This window comes from Anabrus simplex, chromosome 3, assembly GCF_040414725.1.
Source record: "Anabrus simplex isolate iqAnaSimp1 chromosome 3, ASM4041472v1, whole genome shotgun sequence".
Classification (NCBI taxonomy): Eukaryota; Metazoa; Arthropoda; class Insecta; order Orthoptera; family Tettigoniidae; genus Anabrus; species Anabrus simplex.
The window spans coordinates 213500337-213518194 of record NC_090267.1 but is presented as its reverse complement, the minus strand read 5'-3'; the positions used below and the strand labels follow the sequence as shown (position 1 = coordinate 213518194).

The window sequence follows — 17858 nt, the reverse complement described above, 5'->3', positions numbered from 1 at the left end:
GTTGTATTTCTTTACTAGATTTCTTTAATAGATGTGATTTGCGTGGACCTTTTTAACCACACAGCAGACCTCCTGCCAAACTTATATCACTGACAGATTTGGGAATCAAACCAGGCCGGTAAGGACGACACTACACTATGGAAATGGACAAGGATAAGATTCGTATTATCAAATTAACTAACACTGAGTGAGTGTATTTCTATTGCTTCAATTGTAAACCAACCAGTACTTCTTCGCTGTACAGCAGCGTGCTCATGAGCCCGAATGTCACACCTCTTCAAGACGTTGGCTAGTGACTTGTTGAGACACTACTGCAATCCTCCTGTGAATTTCAATGCAATGACAGCGCACTCCTAACAGTTGCTCTACAGAGATAAACAATAGTGGTTTATTACATGCATAATTTTAATAATTCCTTATTACCACACAATTTCTCTTGATAACAATTACTGACACTTTGTAAGTTATAGAGGTTGCTAAAAATACCCGCCATTCACTTCAACACACTTTTAACAACGTGATTTTATTTTGTAATATCTGAATCCATATCTTTTCAGTTAATTTATAAATATTATAAATGTTAGATTCTTCAGTCCGCTGAAACTATTCTCTTGCAAGTGTAATACTGTTACGATATGTTTTCTCTTTCAGCCACTTTATAAATTTATTTACTCTAAGTTTAGGCCGACTTAAGAGCCTAACATTTATATTTTTTAAACGTTGTTCTATGCTGTTCACAAAAGACAATTTGTAGAAAATCAAACTCAGCAGACCTCTTCCGTAAGAGTTTAGTAGGACTTTTTGAACAACTGATTGCTGTACAGCTGTATAGTTTTCGTAAGATACCACTGTTTTGGTCTCCCACTGCTCGGTGTTATCACTTGGTTGAATGGTGAACGAATGGCGTTCGGTTCAAATGACGTCGAGTTCAAATCTCTGCCGCGCCGGATTTCTTAGCCACATCTGGTTAATTCTCCTGGATATGGAGGTGAGTTTCTGTGGCCTCTTTAATACATACAGTACATTCTCAGTTACGTAAAACTCACTGAACTAATATTGAATACGTATCTTCGCATAGGGTTGTCGTCAGAAAGGGCATCCGCCGGTATATTAGGCTTAATCTAACCCATAGTGCCAACCGTAACTGGGAAGAGGTTGCTCAGCATGGAATTGCATCGAATCCCCTCTCCACAAAGAACAATATTTTAATCTTGTCCTTACAGGATCTCGTACAATAAGACCACACTTCTTCCTGGATAAGTTGAATGTAATAATGACTCTTGAGACTACCTTTGAATAAACGTGGTCCACTAACCTAGACCCCTAGTAATTCACAGTTAAAATTGATTCCACATTGTATCTCAAGTCCAGCTTCCCTATTACCGTTAGCAATATGTGCAGTAAAGCGTGTTGTAACGTCATTCTCAACATTTTTCACATTAGGTAACTCGTCCCTTAAGAGTGACGCACTCATGTATCGAGTTTGACGTGTCGTAAATTAGTTCGTTGATAGTCCTATTTGTCCCTCACTTAAATGTATATGAGGATGTTGAATATATCCTTCTTACTCGGTTTCATGCATTGCTAAGAGCGTCCGTATTGGGAAAACTGACGCTACCTAAGTGAGATGATATCGACATTAAAAAGGATATTGACAAAACTTGAAAGATTGCACGATGTATGTACAAGTTTTAGTCCACTGAAGAATTCTAGTGAGAAATACCGATTGTACCATGCTCCAGTGTCATCTAGAAATAATGAAGAATCTGCTCATAATGCAATTGCGTAGAAACCCCGTATAAGCTCAAGAGCCATTGGGAACGAACTGAATAGGTTTTAACATGCCATCTTGATGTTTAGGAGTCTTGAACTGACCTTCAATAACCAGGACAAGCATATAGCGAACCCAAGTAACGCCATCCAAACATCACCGATCTTCCTCCTTGCAGCTGTATGGGATGATTATGGTAATATGGCACTACTGTATGGGGAAGCCAGGCAGAATTCACGGGAAACCAGACACTTGTATCGAGAACGATTACCTGGACGAAGGCTAACAACTACGCTTCGAACTGGAAATGGGTATTTTCATAGTTTACCCCTGTTCGGAATGCTGCACAGAAATCTAAAAATAACGAAGAAGTTGCTCATAATGCAATTGCGTACAAGCCCCTTATAAATTCACGGGCCATTGAAAATGAACTGAATATATATCAGTCATGTATCTTTACTGTGTGTACTTCACAGTCACAAAGTCCATTATTATCAACAACTAACCAGGAACTTCACGGTGATGACTTCCGAAACACGGATGGAATTTTTGCAATGGATATTGCACGCAGTAGAAGCTTACTCAGTTTTCTTAACGGGCAATCTATTTAGTGACGAATCCAGGTATCACGACAACGGAAGTGTTAATCTTCATTACTAGAGCTTTGAAAATCCTTCCTCGATAAGTGAAGCTCGATTTCAGGTACAATCTGACGTCAACGTGCGGTGCGTGATAATAGGTGACCAGTTATGTTTTCCGTATTTATTCGATGGAAACATCACGGCCAATACTACTAACAGTTTCTTCCGGAAAACCTCCGTTCTTATTGAAGGACAAGCCTCTTATGGCACGGTTAAGGATATGGTGTCAACGGGATGGAGCTCCTCAACACAGGTCGTTTGCAATACGTAACTACTTGTATAAGACATATCTCGGACGATGGATTGAACGAGGAGGTCCTGTCACATGGCTGGCTAGATCACTTGACCTTACTCCACTGCATATTTCCTCTGTGGTTATTTTAAAAGGAAGCGTCTATGCACAGGAGCCGCAGAGTTCCAATCATTTACAGCGGTTCATCACTAAAGCCTTCAGGCAGATTCCACCATATATGTTACCGTACTCAGATATGCATTGAGGAAGGAATTGGTTAGTTTGAACATTTGCTTCATGAATCGAATGGCCATACACAAGCCCATTGCACATGTACAATAGCTCATTTTACTGCAAACAGTTCTTTTAAGAGCAATTTAAATACACACATAGCACAGTACCTGCAATGTGACAACTGATCATGATTTAGATTTGTCTTCATCAACGCAACTCACATGAATATTAACAACGATTTTAAAATATTCTTCCTACAACGCATTAGAACCTACGATTAAGGAGAATCTCTTTCCTTCTTCAGATTTTTTCACATTCGGCTATTACGAGTTGTCACGAAGCGCTGTTATACTAATAGTACTTCCAGTCATTTAGCCCGATACGCGACGTTTTCATGTGTCTGTGCTCTCATCCATATTTTATAATTAATGCTGATTTGAATGACACGAATAAATGAATTATAAAAACTGTAATAAGACTACACGTTATAATGAGTAGCCAAGGTCAATTTTTAGGTTACGCTATAATCTGCGGGTTTGCATTAAACTGAGTGAATTGGAGCAGCGGAACCTCCCGGTATAGTACAGACCGGTTAGCTCGGCCTTGGGCCGGAACAGCGCATCTTTGCGAAGCAGTCACTGTTGGGGTTGCCTGATTGTCCAGGAAAGTCGTAGTTCTGACACACATGTTTTTTTACAGATGTCTTAAAATTCAGCATGTGTGTGAATTATCTGTTATTTAGCGTGGCGAATAATCAATCTATTGAAATGCCAACTGAAAAGCTTGATTTAAGACTTATTATGTACGGCAAATTAAAACCGGCTCGTTTAGAGAGGATTGTAGACAATTTCATTTGCTGGAGCCCAATTCATGTTAGAGGAACTGTTAGGCGTCTTGTTAATAAACTAAGAACAACGGAATCACTAAAATGCTAAACCTTCTAAGCCTAACCGAAGAGCCTTGGTGGAGGGGACAAATTGACGAAGTAAATGCATCTTTTGCACGTTCTCGAACCAAATCACTACGATGTGTTGCTTAGGTATTTGTAGTTTCAAAAGCCTCGATCCATACGGATCAAATTTCTTAAACTGAAACCTTATAGGGAGATTATTGTGCATTAATTATGGCCCTCTGACTATGAAATGTCAGTGAATTTCTGCAATTGGGTTTCACAATATATTGTTGGCGGCATTTTTGATCCAGATTTCGTAATAATTTTCCGAAGAGGCATTGTTTCATACACGCGGTCACGTAGCTTTGTAGAGCAATAGATATTTGAGCACAGAAGATCTCCAATTAATGAATGAAGTTCCATTTCATGACGAAGAAGTAGATGTATGCTGCGCTGTAACTGCAGGGCGAATAATGCGGCCTATATTTTGTAAACGATTCAATAAGTCGATGCAGAAAGCGTACAAATATACACATACCGGTTTTTTAAATGTTGCCAGTTGATGAGAGAAACAACGGGTATTTCCAAGAAGATTCTGCTCCAGCCCATACTGCCGGCGATACCTTATATGACATAAAAATGGTTATAGTGTCAGGGTTGTTTCTGAAGGAATATGACCACCTTGTTCCTCCAAACTTAAGCGCGTGCAGAAGGGTCTCACAAATCTGTGTGGGATGCACGGTTCGCACTCACACTGCAATCATTCTTCTGCACTGTACTCCCTCATTTTCCACTCACAGATCTCCATCCGTGAAGCACGCTGATCCACTATTCAGCGGTACACACCTCACAGACCATTGACTCTCTGGCACTCTTCACTGTCACGATCTCTCTCATCCGCTGACTGACTCACTGAGCTCAAACTGAACTGAACTACAGTATTTCGCACTTGTCCGCCGCCTTTATATAAGTTGACTGACCCTTATAGATACATTGGACACTAGAACACCGTGGAAACCTCTGGAAATTGAAGGGTCCCAGTTCGCGATTCTCGTCGTCCCACACGGTCAGGGAGGTAAATGGGCTGGCAGCAATGTCACCCGAACTCGTACCCGATGAGTTGTCCGTAGAGCCACGAGGAAGGGGAGTTATTCTCGGCGATTTGTCCGCTGTGGAGCCAGCCTGACTTGCTCCACCCAGGCCCGCTCCATTAAAATGGCCTCGTGGAGGCCTTCTATACAACAATACATTAATTAGACCAAAGGAAATTGGAACAGTATTTCTAATATGGAATAAAATATCCTTCAGCTTGATGTATATGTAATAACATTAATTGAAATGAAATAAATAAATAAAATTAATCGAAATGTCCGTAGTATGAACGCTAGAGTTCACCAGAAAGGATCTCTCGAATTTTGATGAAGCGTGATAATTCTCTCTCTCTCTCTCTCTCTCCCAGAGCGTGTACATAAAGTTGCGTACTGGTACATCTGCATCAGGCCTTACCTAACCCTCTAAAAGCTACTAAATAGGTAGGAACTGCACCTAAGTTCATAAATAAATCCTCTGATTCTAAAATAACTAACTATATTCTGAATAATATCCGTACATGGGCACCCATCAACACACCAAAACATACATTAATTTCAGACATAAAATACTCTAAACAATACCGCTGGAAGAGTCAATGGTTACACAATTATTGACAAAAACTAAAACAGTGGGAAACCGAAAGCGAGAACCAAGCTACCATTTGTAGTCAAACCGATGAAGGTTCATTACAAAGCATATGTATGTGGATAAATGACCTTCACTGTCTCTGCGTATCAACGCAACATGCAAATACACATGATTGGCAGTAGTTATATCACACAGATACTGTACCTTTATAATACTGTGTTCACTGACTATAACACTTGGTTTAAACATATATTCACTCGAGCAACACACGCTTGCTGTTCCACAACATAAATTGTGGAAAGTAGAGACACAGTACCCCATAACTTACACCAACATATCAGACACCAAGCTGCCACAAGTAACAAGTGATACAATACCAAGTGCCCAAGCACTCCAAAGTTTGTAGGTCAACGTCGTTCCACAAATATAATATGACCACGTTCCATAAGAGTTACATCTCCTCTTACTACCAAAGATACAGACAAGTCCCCTACGCCGTTTTTCACATGCCTAAATAGACCTCAGTTTACCCCTACTCTCACGTGAGACCTCCAGATAGACTTTCGCCATCCAATGACGAGTGGAAGATCCTCTTGTCATTCCAAGATCACGCCCCGAACCACTTCCGGATCCCAAGACAACATCAACGGACTGGGCTGTTCCACATAACTCATACAAAATTTCCGAGTTGTAAATAGCACTGTTTTCCCATCTATTTGCTCAAAACAAATTACTCATATCACATATGGAGACCTTCCAGCTTAAAATATTAAGAATAAATATGCAAATGAAATAATAATAATAATAATAATAATAATAATAATAATAATAATAATACGATAATGAGCATAATATCTCCCACTTCTGAATAAAGTGCGAGTGTTTGATATACTGTATGTACTGTCACAAGATGTAACACTAGAGATAGAAACTGATTCAGATAGAAAACTGCTTGAAAGTAATCACACAATGAGAATCGGACATAGCATTATTATCCACAGAACACCGTTTACACTAAACTATGCCCTCTCTCCTGCTGTCAGTATTGCACATTACGTGTAAATCTGCCAGTGTGAAAGAGTATTACATTTCTCAATGTTGTTTGAAACGCAAAGAATACCATTAGAATAAATTTGTCAGAATTTTAAATTGCCTGCTCGGCCGTAATAGTTATTTGCATCGCGTCTGCCTCAAAATCATGTCACCGAGCTCGATAGCTGAAGTCGCTTAGGTGCGGCCTGTATCCAGTATTCGGGAGATAGTGGGTTCGAACCCCACTATCGGCAGCCCTGAACATGGTTTTCCGTGGTTTCCCATTTTCACACCAGGCAAGTGCCTGGTCACTACCTTAATTAAGGCCACGTCCGCTTCCTTCTCACTCCTAGCCCTTCCTGTCCCATCGTCGCCATAAGACCTATCTGTATCGGTGCGACGTAAAGCAACTTGCAATATATATAGCATGTCGGTTCATTTCAAAACACGCGGATCGATCGCTGTCGGCAGTGGGAATCACATAAAAAATTATACTTTTTACTTTATTTCACGAATTGACAATGCGAAATGCGTTGTTAGATTCACAGTTTGAATACACTCGGATTTGGACAGAAAACTGCAGCCATTACCAAAGAATGAACCAAAAACTTCGCATCCCCGTGGTCACTATTGCCAATAGCGTTATTCGAAAAAGGTATCCTTTTAACCTCACTCACTGTGCACTGTCGTACTGTTACAGAGAAATTGAACGCTGTAAGCTATGTGATTCGCATAAACGTATTTAACTAATTCACATTGCAAACTGAAGTATTATGTTCACTGTCGATTGCACTCGGATTTGAACAATCCACAGCTATTACGTACGACTGAACAAAGCAGTTCGTATATGAGTAATCATTACTGCCAACGAATTTTAAACGCTAGATATTAACGGCCAACTTGGCAGGTTCGATGCTGGCTCAGTTCGGTGGTATTTGAAGGTGCTCAAATACGTCAGCTACGTGTCGGTAGATTTACTGGCACGTAAAAGAACTCCTTCACGACTAAATTCCAGCACGTTCGCGTCTCCGAAAACCGTAAAAGTATTTAGTGGGACGTAAAGCCAATAACATTATTATTAAATATTAGTTGTAGTCATTTTTGAATTTATTAAGTAGCACTCCGAGTTGTGAGATATCTTTTTTTTTTTTCACTTCTGAAGTTAATAAAATAATCCAATGATACATTTCACATCATCATCGTACCAGTAGTATTTTTATAATATTTCCGCGAGCTACGGGATTAGATGCAGCTGCGTGGTGTAGGGGTAGCGTGACGCTCTCTTACCCAGAGGACTCAGGATGAAATCCCGGCCAGGGCAGGGTTTGAGGGCTGGCTTGAGGTCCACACAGTCTACGTGATTGCAATTGAGGAACTTGATAGCGGCATAGATGCCATTTTTTTTATTTGTACCAAGTATGGTGTGTAGGATCTTTCTTTCTTTCCTCTCTAAATCCGCAAGCAAACGTTTCTCGGACAGGATAACACATTCAGATGCATACAGTTTACTGGTTTGATAACACTGTTGTAGTGACGAATTTTTGTGTTCAGGGAAAAGCACTTTTTGTTGTACATGTTGCGGGTGGTTTGGAAAGTGACTTCCATTTTCTTGATTCTTGCTGCTATGGCCTCTTTATCAAGTCCATTTCCCTGAATCCATTCCCCAAGATATTTAAATTTACTAACACGGTTTATCGTTCCATATTTTGTGTTTAGTTGTGCCGTATCATCTTTGATATTTGACATTACTTCTGTCATTTGAAAGGAAATTTGTGAACCTGTTTGTGCTGCTACTTCCTTCAACACATTGATCTGTTCTGTTGCACTTTCGACATTTTCTGTTATAAGGGCTATATCATCAGCGAACGCTAAGCAATCTATTTCCACTCCATTTTACTTTGTCCCAATCCTTACGGGTTTGTAAAGGTTTCTTTCTTTTAACGTCTTTCGCCACTCCTGTATTGCCTTCTCATGTACGCAGTTGAACAAAAGAGGTGACAGCCCATCTCCCTGTCGAACGGCTGTCTTGATCTTAAAGGGTTCAGAGAGACATCCTTGGAATTTTACTTTGGATTTGGTATTAGTTAGTGTTGCCCTTATTATCGCCAGCAGTTTCTCATTGACTCTCATTTCTGCAAGGATGTTAAGCAACACACCATGGTCGATGGAGTCGTATGCTTTCCTGAAGTCTACAAATGTAGACACATAGGTTCGACCTCTCAGCATATGGTATCTTATTATGGTTTTTAGGTTAAGTATTTGTTCTGCACTTTATCGAACTTTCCGAAAACCTGCTTGGTATTCCCCGAGTTTGTGTTCAACTTGGTGTTCTAGTCTTTCAAGGATAGATAGTGACAGGATCTTGTAGGCTACTGACAGAAGAGAAATTCCACAGTAATTGTTCCTATCTCTATTATGTTTCCTTTCTTGTGTAAGGGATGGATCAATGCTAGCTTCCAGTACTCTGGTAGTTGTTCTTTTTCCCATATATCTACAATGGTTTGGTGTAGGATGTCAATTGCTTCTTCCGGGGCATGTTTCCACAGTTCCGCAATCATGGAGTCTTCACCAGGAGCCTTGTTATTTTTCAGTCTCTTTATGTGGCGTTTGATTTCATCGCGATTTGGTGGAGAATATGGCAGGTTTTGCCTCACTGGTTTGTTTGTTTTGATGGGGTTGGCTGGTTTTTCACAGTGACAATACTTAGCTAAGATTTCTCAGTTTTCTTCATTTGATGTAGCAAGAATTCCATCTTTCCTTAGAAAGCAAAGGTAAGCTGCCTTGTATTCTTGTACTTTCTTTTTAAAATTTCTGAAGTATTCACGGGTCTCAGGTCTATGAAAGTCTTGCTCAATCTTGTCCAGTAGTTCCTTTTCATACTTGCGTTTTTCACTGCGTACTATTTTTGCTCTTTGTGCTTGTTGTGTTTTGTACATCTTCCAATCTTCTTCTTTTTTCGAGGGGTAATACTTTTTCCAAGCATTCAGACGATTCCCTAAGGTCTTCTCGCAGTTATCATTCCACCACGTGTGCTTCTTCCTCTTCTTGATTTCGGCCACTCCTTTTGCAGCTTGTATCATCTTTCTGTAGTAAGTACAGCAAATTTTATGGGTAACAGGTTGAGTCCAGGAAATCATTAAGCATAGGAACATGATGTCCCCGCCGAGGGTGCGAATGTCGTTAAAACGGAAGGAGTGTCTGGTTATTTCATCCATGAATTGCAAATATTTTTGAACGATAGGTTTGCTGCACGTTTGATTGGTCGTGGACGGCTGGATTTTGGTCACCAATGTCAGCCGATCTCACGCCACAGGACTGTTAGTTGTGGAGACATGAAAACACTGGTGCTCGACAACGCTGTGCAAAATCAGGAAGCCCTAGTAGCACAAGTTGCCGCTTCTCCAAGTGAAATTCACGATCAAGCATATGGTTTATTCTTGAATATCCAACGGTGCGATGTCTGGCGAGTTGCGTTATGTTATCAATGCAGTGACGGATATTTTTAGCACCTCTCCTGAGAAGTTCTACTATAAATTTGTATGAAACCGTGTTTTCACTTCTATTACCAATTCTGATTAAGGTACGTATTCTGTGCTTGAGATCTCTATACCAGGAAAGAGTTCTCGGAATGGTTCTGTAGTGTGTGTGATGCAGATCGATACGGCAAAACAACCAACGGCTAATCTGCCCGGTTACGCATTGATGGCATTGGCACCATGTAGCTAAACTATGGCTCACCGGAAACACCATATCCCTAAGTTCAAAGGTATCTCCTAGACTCAACATATCACCCCGTCATATATACAGTACCATACTTATTTCACGAACACTCTGTATACACACAAGAGAAGCTACTCTTCGGCAAGGCTAATCCCTCCACAAGGCCCCTGTTCAGCATAGCAGGTGAAGCCGCCTGGGTGAGGTACTGGTCATACTCCCCAGTTGTATCCCCCGACCAAGAGTCTGAAGCTCCAGGACACTGCCCTTGAGGCGGTAGAGGTGGGATCCCTCGCTGAGTCCGAGGGAAAGCCGAACCTGGAGGGTAAACAGATGATGATGATGATGATGATGATGGTGATTACACTGACATCTTGTAGCGGATGTATACAGAGTACATCACCAGAGTTACTTAACATGCTAACATATAGGACGTGGAGTGTCAAGATTTTCCTCAAAATGTGCTACCTTGACCGAAAATGTACCCTCGAACTTTGGATCAGGAGCACTATACCTCTGATCCAACAAGGAAAATAACATAACCGGGCAAGTGGATAGTAATAATAATAATAATAATAATAATAATAATAATAATAATAATAATAATAATAATAATAATAATAATAATAATAATAATAATAACGTTCTTGGCTCTACGTCTCACTAACTACCTTTATGGTTTTCGGAGACGCTGAGTTGCCGGAATGTAGTCCCACTGGAGTTTTTTACGTGCCACCGACACGAAGCTCACGTATTTGAGGACGTTCAAATCCCACTAGACTGAGCCAAGAACGAATCTGCCAAGTTGGGGCCATGCCCAGCGCCCCAACCATCTGAGCCGCTCAGCCCGGCATCGAGCAATTAGCTGCGCGGTTTGAGTCAGGTAGCTATCAGTTTACATTCGGGAGCTAGTGGGCTTGAACCCCACTGTCAACAGCCCTGACGATGGTTCTCATTTTTTCCCATGATCACATCAGGGCTGTACCTTAATTAAGACCCTGGTCGCTTCCTTCCCACTCCTAGCCCTTTCTTATCTCACCGTTACCATAACAGCTGTGTGTCTGTGCGAAGTAAAGCAAATTTCAAGAAAGGAATAAAAATAAAGGAACTAATAATTTTTGTATAGCCTATATATATATATTATTTTATGAAATACTTCCTCTCATGCAGAGGCTGCCTTGCGACAAAGTATACTTTTACATTTACTTTTAGAAGATAAATATATATATATATATATATATATATATATATATATATATATATATATATATATACTGTACTTGATAAATGTTGAAGGTAACCTAATTGTAACAGTGATTTCCTAGAATTATCAGTGAGCCCCTTAAGGCTATGATGGCAATCTCCCGTAACGCTGTAACTGGCAGAGGCATCTGTTTCCAGAAATTAGCGGCAAAAGCGGGAATATCAGATGAATGCTTTCTATTGCAGGCAGTGGAACTGTCTAAAATTTAATCTATGAAACTCCTAACAGCAAAACGTTATATTTGCAGTGACCCGGCAGTGTGAGGGGGATGGAACGTGGGAAGGTGAGGAACTCCTCACCTACGAAACATGTGGTTTGGATGAAACACACGTGTTGGTAAGTAAATACTGTTCATATTCTATGCGTGTTCATGTTGTGCAATTTATATACAGGGTTATTCAGCTAGTAGGTTCAACTCAAATAACTCTTGAATCATTCTCTTTTCATTTTCAATAATATTACCGTTGGGCACATCTTTGAACTTGCAATACTTTTCCAGGGTGTCATTATCTGCTGAGATAATGGCACTTATTTTTTCCAAATAGATCTACGGTGCTTCTTATACCAAGACTTACACTTACAAATATTATGAATTTATTTCCCTGATTAATTTGAAAATCTGAGAAGTACTTCTCGAGAAGATGTAATTTAATCAGACGTGTTCCATTTGCTAGTCGGGGACTGCCCTGTTTGATTCGCGCTACATATGAAACATGAGCCATTTGTATATAGAATACCGTCACCTTCTGACGGCTATGTATTCTCTCTACTGTGCCCATAAATACACAATGATAAAGTGCATGACCTAACACCTCTAATATCACTGTTACAGAACAAAGGTTTCCTTCCCTATTCGACTTCGCTTCGTCAACCCTTGTTCTTTTCTGACCCCGACGGTATTACGTTTGCGAAACATAGAAAGTCTTTAATTTCACGACCTTCGCGGCCTTCCTCTTTCCTTTGTTCATTCTTCGAAGAATCGAACCGATTCCTTTTCTATTCTGGTCAGCGTTAGGCAGGGGTGATTGCCTAATTGTAGTAGTTGTACTTCTTGCTTAAATAGTAGGGCCTACTCAATTCCACTATCACCATTACGTTCAAACATACAGTGTACTATTAACTTCTATCATTCATTCTAGGCCTTTTTTTTTCTTTCTGCCACTTTTTCCCACAACTTAGTGGGAATGTGTTGCAATCCGTGTCAAGCAAGTCGATGTGGCCCAGTTGTATTTACAGATGTCCTTCCTGATGTCAGTCACGTATGATTTTCTTTACTTGTATTCGCACTAACTTTGATGAGTTTTCGGTGACGATGGGCTAGGAAAGCACTCGGACTGGGAAGGTAGCGATCATGGCCTTAATTAAAGTGAAAAATGGTGTGAACGGGCAAACCACAGTAAACCGATGATGGTGTTCGAACTAACCATTTCAAGATGGTCTGGGTGGCACATTTGTCAAATCCAAACTGCATTTGCATGTCTGTAGATAAACTGTGGTTGACTGTAAATAGATATTCCAGTTGTTTTCTTTGTGACAGAATAAAGTTTTATGTCATCCATATACATAAAATATGATGTCTCGTGCATGACACAGTTGTTACCTTTGATGTCGAACCCATAACCGGCTGATTTAAGAAGTTGGAGAGTGGATTGAGTGCCAAACGAAATCAGAGAGGACCGGGCAAGTTGGCCGCACGGTTAGGCGCACGCAGCTGTGAGGTTGCACTCGGGAGATAGTGGATTCGAACCCCACTTTCGGCAGCCCTGAAGATGGGTTCCCGTGGTTTCCCATTTTCACACCAGGCAAACGCTTTGGCTTTACCTTAATTAAGGCCACGGTCGCTTCCTTCCCATTCCTAGGTCTTTCTTATCCCATCATCTCCATAAGACCTGTTGGTGTGACGTAAAGCAAACTAAAGAATAAGAAGAACCAGATAAATTTCAGGGAGTCTCCTTAAAACATTCCTCTTTCGATAGATATGAGCCTAGTCTCTATTATGTTTGTCTCTGGTGTGCAGATTGAGACCCGTGATTCACATCTCTATTGCTGTTCTGAGGAACGAGACAATTACTGGGTCGACCTTGTACATGGTTAGCACTTTCAAGCGCCAAGTGTGGGGAACAGAGTCAAACACATTTCTAAAATATATGAAGCATGTATGTGGTTTCCTCTATTTCATCCGAGATTGCTCCATGAAAACGTCAGATGTTAAGTGATATTCTTCATGGTGCCCTTTTGCTGTCCGGCTCTATGGCTAAATGGTCAATGGTTGGTCACAGGGATCACGGGTTCGATTCCCGGCATTGTCAGAGATTTTAACCATAATTGGTTTATTCCCCTGGCACGGGGTGGGTGTAAATCTCATCTTCATCATCATTTCAACCTCATCACGATGCGCAGGTCGGCTACGGGCGTCAAATCAAAAGACCTGCACCAGGCCTCTCAGGATGCCAAACGCCATTTTATTATTAGCCTTTCTGCTCTTCAGCAGTTATATAGTTTTTCTCGCAGTGAATTTCCTGAACTTGGTTGTTTCTCTCTGTTGCCGATGTGTTACGCTTTAGCCGTCTTGCAAAGCCAGTGAGCTTTTGTTTCATGGTGCCAAGGTGTTCTGTGACGGTCATGATTTCTGAATCTCGGTCTGGATGCTAATTGGTATTCCTGAAAAGTGTGTTTACATGCCCAGAGAACCTGGGATTTCGATCGCCTTTGACACACTCAGTTAACGTGTTAACACCTTGTTGGAGATCGCCCTTGCATTTCTTCAGACGGTGCTGCCAAGGTGCATTTTCATATTCTTTTTGCCCACTTGTTTAAGCTCGCACTAACACATCGAAGATTTTCGACGACGGAAGGATGAGAAAGGGCTAGGATCTGGAAGGAGAAGTTCAGGCCCTTAATTAAGGTACAGCTTCATCATTTGCCTGGTGTGAAAATAGGAAACCACGAAACACCATCTTGAAGGCTACCGACGGTGGGATTCGAACCCACCATCTCACGAATGCAATCTCACAGCTGCGTGGCCCTAACCGCACGACCAACTTGCTCGGTGCCAAGGCAGTTTTCTAAGACTTGTTTTAACGGTGTTGTGGGAGATCACATTTTCCCACCATTTGTCTTGACGACGGTTAGAGCTGCGTTTGTCTGGTTAAACGTCTGATGAATAGTTAGATGACATGGCAGTATTTGTTAATTCTATAATTTATCGCGTATCTTCAGGGTATCCACAAGCGATAGGTGTTGCACGACATGGGATATACACCAAAACCAAATTCACAATTAATAAGAGAATGGAAACGACTTACCGAAATCAGTCCCAAAGGATGTCGTGAGAAAGAAAGAAATATCAACTGGGCCCGAAGAGGTCAGGCGGATTAAATTAAAACAGAGTGACCAACTGACTGAAATAAAAATCACCAGTTTCAGGAAAAATATTAAAAATTAATTAAATTATAAGTTCAACTTAAATTAATACGCAAAACAGCTATTCAGTACCAAATTTAAATACTAAAATGATTAAATTGGAATTATAGATCAAACATTTAAAGTTTCATTGATGTAAAAAAAAACTAAAATTAATCTGTTTTCACACATCAGTGCTCTCAAGTTATTCACCAATCAAATGGATTTTTTTCTTTTTACATAATTTGGTACATAACCAATTAATCATCAAAATAGAATGTTAGAATAATTGTTACAATTCAAAGAGCTTTGAAATATTTTGAGATCTGAAGTTGAGCAGAAAACAGTTTCTATGTGACTTTCTCCAATGTATTTGATAAGGTACGTAAAATAATAATAATAATAATAATAATAATAATAATAATAATAATAATAATAATAAGTCACCAGGAATGTCCCATAACGAACAAGCATATGTAATGCCGAGCCAGAACTAAAGGAATCTTAAAGAGGCAGACAAGTAAGTTAATATTCCCGAAACAAATACATTTTAAAACATAAATTCAACACACATCAAAACGAAAATCCACGACCATGTAACAGTCCAACATAGACTCACAAGAAACGATTTTCACCTCAATGGTTTTCATTCGTCTTCAGTGGAATTTAAGTAGTTAAATATGATTTTTTAAAAGAGAATTAAGAATCTAAAGCACTATTGAATTAAAATAATAAGGTAGACATTCCTAGGTAACAGAGTTAACGAGTCATATCTGCAATATTACAACCACATACAATATATATTATTTAATCAATTTAGAAAAGGTTATTAAAACCAATGATTACTCAACTAACAATTATAAGGAAAGCCCCGAAAAATTACTCCTAAAAATGCACGGGATTTATGTTGTTTTTAACACATACCTCATTTCGGCCTAACATAACTTCTTAATCACGGAATTAAAATAAATTTCACCAAACGTAATTTTGAGGTACAAAACCCAAAAGACAAACATAGTCCAAATTTTCAGTATGTAGGCATCATTTGAATTCATCCCGGGGACCTAGAAAGACTGAATATGTTACTTACAGATTATCCACATTAAAACTAAGAAAAAAATCCATGATTTAATTTGGCCTATCGCCGGATGGTGATTTAATTAATCTGGCTCGTACTTCGCCACCAACTCTTCTCCTTTTACTTAAAATTTACGTAAACTCGGAGCAGCAGTAAGGGTTGATACTTCTTCTCGAAGATGCAGACAAAAACAAGCTACTCTCAGTCCATTGTCGTCGACAAAATGATCTCGACAAGTGACGGCACAAGAAGTAGCACGACCAAGGCTAGATAGCACCAGAGTCCGGGCAGCGGAGAAACTCCACTGTCGTTTAGCGCTTAACGTCAATCGCATGTACTACCAAGAGTCCAGTGGACAGAATTACAAGAAAATGGAATGGGGCTTTAAAGCCAAACAAATAATATCACACATCTTAGAGCGTTTTGACACAAATTTCAATCAATGCTTGACAGTCAAACATATCATCTCCAAAACACGTAATAAATTTTGGCGAAATTCTTTCTTCGCTTTTGGCAGGATAATATTGGTTTACGTACGGGGTCTGTATCCTCATATTCTGTCCGAGCAGTCTGAAAATCTGTCCGTATTTTTGTAGCTTTTGCATCCTTCAGAATATGTCAGCAGGTGGAGGCTGTCCATGTTGAATTTCTGGCTGTGCTGTTGTATGTTATATTCGTTCGTTATTCATGCATTTCAGCTGTTGTCAAAAAAATATTGAGGTCGTCCCAGTTCACTAGGAATTTCTTGTCTAATTTTGCTCACAATTTTTGGTCACAATAGGCCTTATTTCGTCAGCTATGCGCTGTTCAGACATTCGAATGTTGTAATACTTTTCCAAGAATGCTCCGTGGAGTCTATCCCGGTAGTATGTCATCTGTTTCCACCTGATAACTCTATAGCAAGCCTTCATTTTAAATTCCTTTAGAGAAATGCCATATTTCTTTCGGTTTCGTGCGTTTCCCCCTGAAGTGGTTGCATTCTCTGCAAAAACATCTTCAGAAGGTGTAGCAAGTAGCTTTCGTGTGCTCCGTATGCCCTTGCATTGGGCGACTGTAGTTACTTCGGGACTCATCCCAACAGGTGACCGTCTGCTCACCAGCCTACTACCGCCGGTTCGCACTTCCCAGCGGCGGCTCAAAGAGTGCCCTGGCGCACCCAAGGCAGATTACCATTTCAGTTTCTTACCATTTTCACCATTTAATTGAATTGCATTTTATACCTTCCGCCAGGTAACATGCTGAGGCTGTCCCTTACATGGGGTACAGACGTCTCTCGTAGCCGCTTCTAACATGAAGTACATACGCTACTTCTGGGAGAGTGCTTTCAAAGCAGCACCCACTTGCCCTGTTGCACTGGCGTCTTTGTATCTATGTGTAATGTTTTATAGACTGTCATTCCATTTATAGACCCACCGAATTCTAGTAGCAATGCAGCTGTTGGTCCAGGGTTGCTTATTCGTCAGGTCGCCCTGCTTATATCGCAGCTGCCCTCCATATCTGTAGGGTTTTCCACTATCCGTTACCCGAAAACCCACCTGATCGCAGTCTGCTCTGCGCCCTCGTACTGGGGGAAGATTATTATTATTATTATTATTATTATTATTATTATTATTATTATTATTATTATTATTATTATTATTATTATTATTATTATTATTATTACTATTATTAGGTCAAACTCAAGAATTCTGTAACATTATCCAAAATATTGCAACTCTACGTATTGTCCGCAAGTCAATGGAGCTGCCTAGCTGAGGCGGAAAAGACTCTCTCGGTTTACCCAGATGGACGTGTGTTCGATTCCCAGTCAAGTAGTCGGAAAATTTAGAAACGAGTCTTCAACTTTTGGAGTGGCATCTGGCCTTTGGGATTCACTCAGTCTACACCATAATTGAGTAGCAGGGTAGGTCCTGGG

The 17858-nt window shown here is 40.2% G+C and overlaps 1 protein-coding gene across 1 annotated transcript in view; it reads left to right on the top strand.

The window, feature by feature from the left end:
* Window positions 1-11518: 11518 nt before the first annotated feature.
* Window positions 11519-17858, top strand: part of hec (hector) — a 272234-nt gene continuing 265894 nt past the window's right edge. The window contains exon 1 of the mRNA XM_067142876.2: window positions 11519-11799. The gene's annotated coding sequence lies outside the window, so the exon portion shown is untranslated. The remainder of the gene's footprint in view (window positions 11800-17858) is intronic.